At 35.9% G+C, this 12,912-nt stretch overlaps 1 pseudogene; it reads right to left on the bottom strand.

The window, feature by feature from the left end:
- Nucleotides 1-9,313: 9,313 nt before the first annotated feature.
- Nucleotides 9,314-9,672, bottom strand: LOC137755381 (ATP synthase subunit g, mitochondrial pseudogene; annotated as a pseudogene).
- Nucleotides 9,673-12,912: the final 3,240 nt, after the last annotated feature.

Here is a 12,912-nt window from a genome sequence, read left to right as displayed (position 1 = left end):
TGGGCTTAGTTGCTCTGCGGCATGTGGGATCTTCCCAGACTAGGGCTCGAACCAGTGTCCCCTGCATTGGCAGGTGGATTCTTAACCACTGCACCACGAGAGAAGTCTGACATTTTATTCTTACACATACTATAGACATACAACTCTTTCATACTATTTTTAATCACACAGTTATGTTTTAGAGCAATTAAGAATAAGAAAAAATAAAGTAAAATTTATTTTATTTTCATTTATTCCAGTGCTCTTCCTTCTACTGTGCAGATGCATATCTTGCTGTCTGATGTCATAGTCCTTCTGCCTAAAAAGCCTCCTTTAACATTTCTTTTAGTGTAGATGTGATGGAAATGCATCCTTTCCAGTTTTATTTATCTGCAAAAGTCTTTATTTGTCCTTTGCTTTTTTGAAAGACATTTTTACTAGTTACAGTAGATGGGTATAACTTTCCTTTTGCTCGGCTTTTAGTGTAGGTGTTTGAATTAATGTAGTCAGGGCTTGGGCAGGTTTTGAGATTTGTTGTTGCTGTAGTTACCCACAGTGCACCACAGGCTTCAAATTCCTCCAGCAGTACCTTTGGTTTAGGGTGGGACCCAGTTTGCTTGAGGGTTGTTTAGGGTGGAGACCCATTTATCATTTCTCAGTGTCAGCTCCACCTTCAGCGTTCAGTGTGAATTTTGCCTGTTTGAAATTTGCCTCTTGCTTTTGTCCCAGGAGGCCCAACCATTACTTGTAATTTGCACTTGTTAGCCTAGTTGTACATGGCATGGTGCGGAGTGTTTTCTGATAGTCTGATTATGTCTTAATCCTGGCCATCCCAGCACCTGAATAATGGAATTATGGCCTTTACAGTTGCTCTTGACCCGCTTTAACTGTAGTTTTAGGCACAGGATAATTTCCTGAACCTTAAGTGTCACTGGTTTTCTGTTTCTTTCTCCCTATTGCAGCTGTTTTTTCCCCAGTACTTTAAAGTTGACAGTTTTTGTTGTCTTTCCTCCTACAAATGAAAGATTTTGTTCCTCTTTGGAACAAAATCTGTTTATAATATTCTAAAGCTAATTATATCCTGTTATGGTTTCCCAGTCTGAAGCTTCTGTTCACTCCCCAGGGTCTTCAAGGAGCTGCCTTTTGCATTATGTGCAGGATTTATAGCTGTTTCCTTGGGGGCTGGGGGAGGCCCCATTACAATCTTATTCCTACATTGCTCCCTTGCATATATTTTTCTACGTGTTTTTGCTGCTCTTGTCAATCTGATCCCATGTCTCTCAGGAATTATTTATAATTTCTAGACCCACAATTTCAGCATTTTTTATTTACCTTAAATATGGATATAAATACAAACACAGAAACAAATACAAACACAAATGTGTAATTATAACTGAATATAGTACAACAAATTTAAAAGTAATAGCTCATTAAATATAAGTACCTATTTCCTGTAGGAGCTGAAGTATCACTCTATTTAATATACCTTGATCCAGTCTTTTTCAATCCTTTTCCTAAACAATTTCCTCACTTAAAATTGAAAATGACCTTACATCTTGTTCTATAAACTAGGAACATGTTTACAATTTATTGCCCATTTCCCCAAAGCCTTTTAATCTCTCCAAACAGCTTTTAATTTCCAGGAAAGATTCCTAGATGTAAAATGCCATTTTATGAATAATTTCTCTATTCCCCTTTTGGGCAAGCTGCTACTTATCTGGCAAGATTTAAAAGCTATTTTCAAAAAGACTTCCAAGGGACTGGTAATTAGATTCTTTTAACTTTCAAAAACATTCTATTTGGATTTTGTTCCATATTAAGAATATTTCAGGGGCTTCCCTGGTGGCGCAGTGGTTGAGAATCTGCCTGCCCATGCAGGGGACATCGGTTCGAGCCCTGGTCTGGGAAGATCCCACATGCCGCGGAGCAACTGGGCCCGTGAGCCACAATTACTGAGCCTGCGCGTCTGGAGCCTGTGCTCCGCAACAGGCGAGGCCGCGATAGTGAGAGGCCCGCGCACTGTGACGAAGAGTGGCCCCCGCTTGCCACAACTAGAGAAAGCCCTCGCACAGAAACGAAGACCCAACACAGCCAAAAATAAAAAATAAATAAACAAATAAAGTTATATTATATTAAAAAAAAAGAATATTTTATAAGGTATTTCAGAGGACATTTATCCCTCTTTTTAAATAGACTAAAGGGAATATGATACAATATCTATGAATGAGTGTAATTAAACCCTTTGCACTCAGAGATTGTATCTTCAAAAACCTGTAAGGTAACCATGACACATGACTATATTTAATAATCATGCTACTAATTATTATAAATTAAATCCTCTAGGATGTTAATATTGAAGGTGCAATGTTAGATGTTTCTAAACAACCAGCTATTCACTTTTAAACAGAAAGTTTATTTTTATTCTGTCTTAATACTAAAATATCCTTATTTGTTTACATTTCTTAAATATTTTAATAATTCACTTTATTAGTACTATAAAAACTAGTGATATTAATCCTCAGGGTCCACTTGGAGCTATACCATCCTTGTATGCCATTCATATAGCCATGCTCCTGTTATAATGCCTTCTCTGTACCTGAAATAGTGAATGATGAATTGCTGGTACGGTGTAGCAATACATCGTAAAGTTGCATTGGCTCCATACTCAGAAAAAAGGCAAAAAAAAAAAAAAAAAAAAGAAGAATCATTCAGACTTACCTCACCTTATATAGAGCAGATTATCTATTATGTGTCTCCTCAAACACAAATAAATGCTCCGCTCATTGGTGATCCAAACCCAATGGATGAGTTTTTACTAATTAATTCCAATGATACTTTGAAGATATCTCTCTGGATGAATTATGGGAAGTATTATAAATGGTAATACATTTTAACATATTTAAGCTTAACATTATCTGGCTTCTATTAGAGATAATGTTTAAAGAACTTATGGTTCTTGCATAAATTTTCTGCTGATGCTTCACATGGTTTTCAGATATTTGGAAGAAACCAGCTGGACTTAAGGTTATTAGGTAATCTTTAATATCTGCTGTATTATTGACAGGTATTGAACTGGATTGCATAGATAATAAAACCACACTTCTATTATAATGACATGAAAATGAAAAGAACCAGAATTGACTCAAGTAGCCATGGGGTAGGCAGCACTGTATGACAGTCCTTTGTGTGCTCATTGATATGATCTACCTTTTCTTAAAATTTAAAAATAATGTAGTTAAATTGTATGTATTTAAACATACCTTTGAATAAAATAACTTTCTATGTAAAAGTATTTAAAAAAAATAAAGATAATGGCACTGCATTTTGAAACTAATACAATGCAGCCCAAATATTATTCATAGGAAGTTTCTTGCCTTTAAAATTATTTTAATAAAAGATGAGATTATTAAAATAGCTATTCAAAGCTTTAAAAAAGATTAAACCTTATAAAAACTTAAGGAATTGGATAAAATTTAAAGTTACACATTGATTAGAAAAGAAAAAGCAGAATAGAGGAATGACTAATAACTGGTCTATTGAATGAATAATTAAAAGAATAAAAAGAATAAAGCCAGCAAATCTCTGGAAAATTTGACCATAGGAGATAAAACATACAAAAAAGAAAAAAAAAAAAGAACCACCAAGATTGGAAATGAGGAAAAATCCTGCCAAAATTTTTGAAGGAAATTGTAAATTTTTGTAAAAATAGGATATAAAGTTATATGTACACATATATTGAAATATTCAGCTATTCTCACCTCTAATAAACTTACATAGCTTGGAGCTTGATAGTCTATGGTTTATGAGCTAGAGATATACCAGTGAAGTTTACATCCTGCTGACCTCTACAGGTGCTGATGGAAATACTCTACGTGCATAGTGCTCTGATGGCTTTGGCAGGTGAGAGAGAGAATAATTGCATCCATCTCTGCCTTTTGTTAGAGATATTGTTTAGGGATCTAAGGTATTACAGAATTTAAGTAATTCAGCTTCTTACATTTATACATATGCCTCTTTTTTTCCCCAGTGTACATCACACCACCAAATGGTTAGAAAAGGATACTTTCAATACAGCCTCAATATTGCACCTCAGACCACCATTCCCTCCCTCACCTCTGGTGTGTGGTGGTTTTTTGCCAGTCAGCTTCCTCATAATGATTTTTTTTTCTTAATCTGCTGATTAATCCCCCATGAGATCTAACTCCTCCAAATCAACATACACATTCCTTAATGTGCCATAAGCCCAATTAAAGATAGTTTGTTTCCTTGTTTGTTGATTGGTTGGTTGGTTATTATTGTTTCTAAAATTAAAGCATCTCTTGGAAGGATAAAATGAAATTGTCATTGTTGTCCTGTTGATATCCATATGTTGAAGACTTGATATTCCACAAAAGAAATAGAAGTGATAGATACACAATAATATAGCAGTTGCCATGGCACCCCAATTTCTTACACAATATGGTTCATGAAACAATATATATAGGGGAACTTGGGCATGTTGTCCTGTATAAAATATATATGGAAGTCTAGCTTCCCCATTAACAGACCCTAATTCTTTTGGCTGGCAATAATTTTAGGATCTCAGTTGATCATGGGTCTCTCTAAAACCAGAAGTTATTTTCATTGCATGTTCTGCTAGTATAGATTTGGCCTATTTTTCACCTCTGAGTGATTGATTCTGGTGACAATGAGTTGCCTTTTCATTGCAGCAAAAGAGAACGATTTCAAATCGTTGTGTCTAATCAGTCCAAGGGAGAGAAGCCAACCAAGCCTCTAACTTGAAGATATTTCCTGTTTCAATTTTCATTTTATCTCTCTGATTCATCTTTTAATCACAGCAATGCTATTGTCTGATGGAAATACAATGTTGGAAATTTAAACATGGCATAATTTAGTATATTTCGCTGAACCTCAGAAGAGAAAAATCTCTTTCCTTTCTCAGGCACCCAGCTACTTTTTAAAAAAATGACTACTTATGAGTTGAAATATCATTACTATAAAAATAGAATGTGTAAGATCACGCCAAAATGCACAGATATTCTTACCAGCTTTTCAAAGTGATTTCAAATCTGGTACATTTTCAGTTCTGTACTGATATTTGTTTTCCAAAGATGATTATTTAGATACAAATATAAATATGTTTGTATGTATCTTCATAATCTTTAACGATATTGTCTGCATGAGATAGATACATACAGAGACATACAGCAATATTAGAGCAAATTAAAGATATACAGTAATATAAGCTTCCTTAGAATGGTTTATCTAGTATTTTTTTTTACTTAAATAATTGCTTAATGAAAACAGAAAAAAAAGGAAGAGATCCATTTGAAAGCAAAAAACTGACAAATCTAAACTTTGATCTTCATAAATATCAATAAAAAATTCCCTGAACTCATTGTTTCTGAAGCTTGTCTACACATTAGAATCAACTGGGGATCTTTTAAAACTTCAAAGCCCAGGACACATCCCAGCCAAATTAGATCATAAAGACATTCTTATAGAGTATCTTCTAAAAGCATTAGAGCTTTGCCTTTCACATTTAGGTTTTTAATTTCCCTAAGAGAAGTTGGAGTTCTAATTAACTTTTGGGACAACATCAGCATTCATTGAACCCATTTCTTGTTTTTGAGTTTCATTTTTTTAGTGCTTCTAACTATATATAAGGACTGATACTTTAGGAACTTTATTCTTTATTAAAAGTCTGTCAAAGGAAAAAAGGAGTATTTTTAATAAAACTCATTCTATCTGCAGTTACCATATGATACGTGGAACCCTTTTATAAATTAAAGTTACATAACAGGATCTCAGTGATCTTATTTTTCTGTATCTTGAAACACCCGGCTATTTTAGCATAGTGGGGATTGTCATTGCTCATCAATTATTATCAATGGTGCTTTAAAAAAGATTGAAATAATAAGAAAGTAGAAGATTAATGGATTTTTTTCTACAAGGCTCATGCTGAAATGAAAACAAACAAACCTTTGTCATTGAATCATTCTTATTTTTCTTATTGCCTTATCCAAAATATTGTAACCATTTCTCAAAAAGTAAAGAAGATGATTCGAAACATCATCTCTGGAGTATTGTCTTACCTTCCTTGAACACAGTTGAGAATTTTCTGCTTATAATGGCGAAGAGAAGAAAATTTATGAAAGAAGAGTTTTCACAAATATGATATGAATCAGGAGATAAATCAGGAGGTGAGGCAACACCACAATGAACCCTAGACTCTTAATAATGATGATGAAATAGATTTTATAAGCACAGTCTCAGCTATGAGTCTTCAGATTATGATGTCCGAGATGAACTTTCTCAAATTCAAGAATCAACAAGTGAACAATATATTTCTAAGGATAAATGGAAAATATGATATTCTCATTCAGTTAGTCATTCAGCTGGAATGACATCATTGCACAAAATTTTGCAACAAGAATCTGGACATTTTTAAGATGAACCTAGAGGATATTATGCTAAGTGAAATAAGTCAGACAAGGAAAGGCAAATACTGTATGATTTCACTTATATGTAGAATTTATAAAACAAAACAAATGAACAAACAAAACAGAAACAGACTCATAGATACAGAAAACAAACTGTTGGTTGCCAGAGGGAAGGGAGATGGGAGGGTTAGGCAAAATAGGTGAAGGGGATTAAGAGGTACAAACTTCCAGTTATAAAGTAAGTCATAGGGATGTAATTACAGCATAGGGAATATAGACAATAATATTGCAACAACTTTGTATAGTGACAGGTGGTTACTAGACTTATTGCAGTGATCAATTCATAATGTATATAAATGTCAAATCACTATGTTGTACACCTAAAACCAATATAATGTTGTATTCAACTATATTTCAATTAAAAAAGAATCTGAACTTTTTTTTGAAAGGATGTGTGACAATATTGTTTCATCTTTTATTATGTTTATTCACCAAAATGTTCTTGATATGCTCATAAGTGGACAAATGCTAAGAGTAAGAATTGGAAAAAGACATTGGAAGGAAATAGATGGTGTAGACATGAAACAAAATCCACTCGTTTCATCAATCTAGTTCGTATTTATAAACCTAAAACTGAGACTACTTTCCAAGTTTGGAGCAGAAGAAAAACACCGTGAGCTTGTCAAAGTTTCAAAAAACTTTTTCATTGTGTATTGATTATATAAGTGCTAAAAGAAGAACAAGAAGTAATGATGAATTTGAAACTATTAGAGATGTATTTGCAATCTGGAACCAATATTTATAAGCTGGATATGTTCATCATTCATACATTGCAATAATGAAAAGTTGGTTTTATTCAGAAGATATTGTCCATTTTAGGTATATATCTTCAAAAATAGGAAAATATGGAATAAAATTTGGACTAGCCATGTTTAAATTCTCATTAAAATTTCTAATAAAATAGCCTCTAAATGTCTCTTTATTCTTAGTTCTGAAGTTATCCATGACTTAAAAATCTAAAAAATTAAGATCTCTTTGGAACAAGATATTATATGGTGATGACTGTTTTTTTGTTTTGTTGGGGTTTTTTGGGCATACTGAATTTTTTTCCACAGTTGACACACTATTTTCCTAACACAACTGATTCAAAAGACCATGCTTCCCACTGTCCTTTAGTGTCACCTCTGCCATATATCTGCATTGTGGATATTATGTCTGTTTCCGGGACCTCTATTCTATTCTATTTATTTATTATAAATTTATTTTTTTATTTTTGGCTGTGTTGGGTCTTTGTTGCTGTGTATGGGCTTTCTCTAGTTGTGGCGAGCGGGGGCTACTCTTTGTTGTGGTGCGCAGGCTTCTCATTGTGGTGGCTTCTCTTGTTGCGGAGCACAGGCTCTAGGCGCACGGGCTTCAGTAGTTGTGGCCCACGGGTTCAGTAGTTGTGACTCACGGGCTCTAGAGCTCAGACTCAGTAGTTGTGGCGCATGGGGTTAGTTGTTCCGCGGCATGTGGGATCTTCCCGGACCAGGGCTTGAACCCGTGTTCCCTGCATTGGCAGGCAGATTCTTAACCACTGCGCCACCAGGTAAGTCCCTCTATTCTGTTTAATTGGTCTGACTTCTATGCTGCCGTAAAATCTCACTGTCTTAATTACTTTGCTTTATAGGAAACCTTGATATTTAGAAAACCAGTCCTCCCTCCACCTTCTTCCTCAGCAGTAACTTATTTATTTTTAGTCCTTTGAGAAATTAAATACATTTTAGAATCTGCTTATATTTCATCAAACATAGAATTTTAATGATAACTGCATTGAATTAATAAATCACTTTGGGTAGCTTGACATCTTTATACTATTGAGTCTTTAAATCTACATACATATTACTCTATCTGACCAGTCATATTAGTTTTCTGGAACTACCTTCCATCCATCCTCGTAATTACTCTGAAAAAACTATAGCCTATTTAGCAAAAGTTAGTAGCCAGAGATAGATTTCTGATAAAAGGTAAGAAAAGAGATCTATCCTCTTAAGAATTTTGGAATTGGGATAGAGAAAGATATCTTAAACTCAGTTGTTTTCTGAAGAGTAGAGGGATTTGCCTAAAAAGCAGAGGAACTGGTCTGCAGCATGAGAAAAAAAACTGAAGGAAGTTACAGAAGGAAAGAATGTGAAAACAAAGAGAGATTGAGGACAGTCAACCCACACATTTCGATTTGTTCATGAGACACAGCTGCATTTTTGTCCTTATATTCTGTGAAATACATATGCTTATAATAAAATTTTCTCTTTTCTGAAGCCAAATTAAGTTCAACTTCTTTTGTTTGCTGTTGAAACATTCATAATTATCACAGTTCTTTCTTATAGGCTATTTATCAATAATGATTATTTCTTAGGCATTACTTTTCCTTCAGATTCATAATTCATAGTCAATTTAGAAATTATAGATTTAAGGACAATTTCATCATACTTTATAGAAAAATTCTTAAGTGTGCTTATGAATGATTGGTAATAAAGTCATACAACATGACTTAGAAATTCTGGTAAAAATGATGGGAAGGGTTTGAAATTGTTAATTTGAAATAGCCTTGATTTTTGGAAAATATTTGTCTTTGAAAAAGACATCAAAAAATCTATGTCAAAAACTGATAATAGATTTTCCATTTATTGATGTTTCTTACTTTTTAAGAATAAAGGCCTAATCTAATAACTTCTGACTGGTAATCATATACTGCTACTTTGGGTTAGTAATACTTTTACAAAATGAAATCTAGGTTTTAGTGTCTAATTATTATACCAACATTCATGGACAAAGTTGAAATAAATTTTGGTTAAACACTGAAAACTTTTTTTTTTTTGACACTGTCTTATTTTATTCAAATAGCAGTCTGCTCACACATGGTCCAAGAACACCCAAATAATAAAGCAAAGATTGGTCTTCAGACATCATAGCCAAGGATGCCACGCTTGCCTATGATCTCGCCAACATTAAACCACATCCACACCTCAGTGGCCACCAAACCATTCAGTAGAGCTTCCTTAACTGTGAGCTGTTTGAAGCTACCAGTTTGAGCACTATTGATAATGTTTTTCAAGCTCTGAATAGCTGTAGGGATCTCAGCAGGGGTTGGAGGAACCAGCTCAACCTTAGCATAGTGCCAAAGTGTGGCCAGTCAAGGCTTTGAGTAAGTCACGGCAGCGTTGACCAGCACCGGGGCCTTCTCCATGAGGTTACGGACAAACTGGGCCATGGTTCTAGTACGGAAAGCCCATCACCCCGAGTGACCGGCTTGAAAACTTTTAATTCTGAGCCAACATATGGATTTTTTAGCTCTGTACAAATACATAAATTACGCTTATCTTCTGTTTACAGGAATAATAAATACAAACACACTTAAAGCTGCCTTATAGTGAAAATCACAGCTTATAATATGGAATTAAATATTGGTGAAACTTTAAACAGTGTTTGGAAAGCTGAGCGTTATTGAAGTAGACTTCTGGAAAGGTTAGCTTTTTTTTTTTTTTAAACAAAATTCATGTTTTATTTAGGTGGAAATAAACTATACAAAATTGGTTTTCTTCACCAAAAATAACAGCAGTATTTTCTGTATTATTCCTTATAAGTGTTTCATAAAGGCTAAGGTATAAATAATCCTATATGCAAATATCCCAGCTCAAAATACCCCCCTAACTGAAATGATCACTTGAGTATGAAAGACTTTGAACAATGTTAGAAAAGCTACTTAGCAGGATATTGCAATAGACGAATGAGAGTTAATGGATCCTTGTGTTACTTATATATCTGTTGGAGCAATAGAAATAATGAGTGGATGGATAAAGAATATATATATATTTGAGACAGAACTACGTAGGACTTGCTGATGAATTTGATGTCAAGGTTTAGAGAGGAAATAATGATTACTCCTAGGTTTTTGGCTGAGCATTTAGTGTGTACAGTGGTAACATTTCCTGACACAGAGAACATTGGAACAGAAATAGGCTTTCATGGGAGTGAAACCGTGCAACTCAGATTGGACTTGAACCCACATGCCGGTACTCAAACCCAGCCTAAACCCAGATTGGGACTTGAACCACTTTTAGTGGAGATCACACACCTTGTCTCAGGACTTAATGAAGCTCAGGTTCTTTATGTCTCATCACAGAAAGAATTCACTGAGAGACAAAATGATAGGTAAGTGGATTTATTTAGTGAGATACACATTCCATAGACAAGAATGCAGTCCATCTCAAAAGGCAAGAACAGCCTTGAGAGAAACACAGTCCACAGAGTGTGGGCCATCTCAGAAGGCAAGAGGCCCTGAAATATGGCGTGGTTAGTTTTTATGGGCTGGGTAATTTCATAGGCTAATGAGTGGGAGGATTATTCCAACTATTTCGGGGAAGAGGTGGGGATTTCCAGGAATTGGGCCACCGCCCACTTTTTGGTCTTTTATGGTGGCCTTGGAACTGTCATGGCACTGGTGGGTGTGTCATTTAGCATGCTAATGTATTACAATGAGAGTATAATGAAGTTCAAGGTCTACGGGAAGTCAAATCTTCTGCCATCTTGGACCTAATACCAGTTTTTGTCATGTCCTATGGCTATGTCATTCTTTAGAGGTTTTGCCCTACCCCGTTCCCTCCTGCTTCAGGAGTAGGACTGTTGGGGAAATGACTTACTACTAGACTGTTAAATATTAATATGCGTGTGTGTGTGTGTGTGTGTGTGTGTGTGTGTGTGAGAGAGAGAGAGAGAGAGAGACTGAGAGAGAGAGAGGAGTTTGGTTGACTGATTCAGGGGAGAATCAAAGTTAGAAAGGAGGATAAATGGGAGGCAGTTGACCAAGATGGCCTTAAAATTTCCCTCAGGTTGACTAAACGTTAGACAGCCTTCTGACTCTTAAGCTCCTGATCTCCCTTTTCCTAGAGCATTTACTTTAGAACACTTGTAAATTCCCCTTAGGATATAAATCTTTTTAAAAGCCTTTTGCCAGTTTTATAACCCATGAATGACTTTCTCAAGGACCCTAGGGCCGTCCCTTTGAAATGTAATCATCAGGGAAGGTAAAGTCCTTATCTCTCAGTTTCTAGAGGAAAGCAGGAACCTAACTTCAATGGGCTCTAAATAGGCAAACACAAATAGCCTAATAAGAGTTATACATTTGCAAACTCAGACATAACTCACTATACTCAACATCTCCCATTGATTAACCTTCCCTGTAACTTCTCTTAAATTAATGGAACATGACATTTAGGCCCTTGCTCCTGTGATCTCAGGACCAGCAACAGCAACCTTCCTGGGTGCTGGTTGGAAATGAAAAGAGTTCAAATTCCAACCCATGTCTACTAAATCATAATCTGCATTTTTAGTTAGATCCTCAGGGGATTCATATACACACTAAAGTTTGAGAAACACTGCGTTAGGTTACCTAGGGAGGGAAACTAGACTTCAAAGGCAGTGGGGGTGGGTAATGAAGAATGAAACAGTGGACTGGTTGTGTAGTTAAAGTTGAAATATTATGAGAGTGTGGACTGTAGAATAAATTAGATGGAAGGATGGGCTAGCCTGGCCAAAGAGAGGGATGTGAATATAAGGTGAGTTAGTGAGGTTGTTGATAATAGCATGGTCAAATGTACCATCACAGTAGGGTTGGCTGGCAGTAATCTGGGGGCTAGATTCGTCTGTGAGAGGTCTTTAAAGGTTATGGCTGTCTAAGTAAGTATATCGGGCAATGGCATGAGTATCAAATATTTTGTGTTTTTAAAAGTCAAGAGAAGGAAGCATGGTTTAGAAGTATCAATAACACCCTTGTGTTATCTTCCAGTTGTGAGGTACATATGAAGGGGAAATAAAAAAGTAGCCTGGGGCTTCCCTGGTGGCGCAGTGGTTGAGAATCTGCCTGCCAATGCAGGGGACACGGGTTCGAGCCCTGGTCTGGGAAGATCCCACATGCCGCGGAGCAACTAGGCCCGTGGCCACAACTACTGAACCTGCGCGTCTGGAGCTTGTGCTCCGCAACAAGAGAGGCCGCGACAGTGAGAGGCCTGCGCACCGCGATGAAGAGTAGCCCCCACTCGCCTCGACTAGAGAAAGCCCTCGCGCAGAAACGAAGACCCAACACAGCCAAAAAAAAAAAAAAAAAAAAAAAATAGCTTTGTCTTGAGAGGGCTAGGTGGAGGCTGTGACCTCAGGAAAGAGCCAGGATTTAGATGAGACAGGAGTTGGCAAACTTTCTGTACAGGTCCACCTAGCAAATATTTTAGGCTTTGTAGGCCACCTGGTCTCTGCCACAACTACTCAACTCTGCTCTTATAGTGGGAAAGCAGCCATAGACCTTATGTAATTAAATGAGTGATTCAATAAAACTTTATTTACAAAAAATAGGCATCAGGCTGAATTTGACCTGGAGGCTATAGTTTGCAGACTCCTGAGTTAAGGTATCAAGGTAAAGAAAGTGATGATGATGATAGTATGGAGATATTTAATCCTG

Source organism: Eschrichtius robustus, chromosome 1 (assembly GCF_028021215.1).
Source record: "Eschrichtius robustus isolate mEscRob2 chromosome 1, mEscRob2.pri, whole genome shotgun sequence".
NCBI classification, from domain to species: Eukaryota; Metazoa; Chordata; class Mammalia; order Artiodactyla; family Eschrichtiidae; genus Eschrichtius; species Eschrichtius robustus.
Note: the sequence above shows the minus strand (reverse complement) of the source record. Positions and strands in the feature narration are given on the sequence as shown.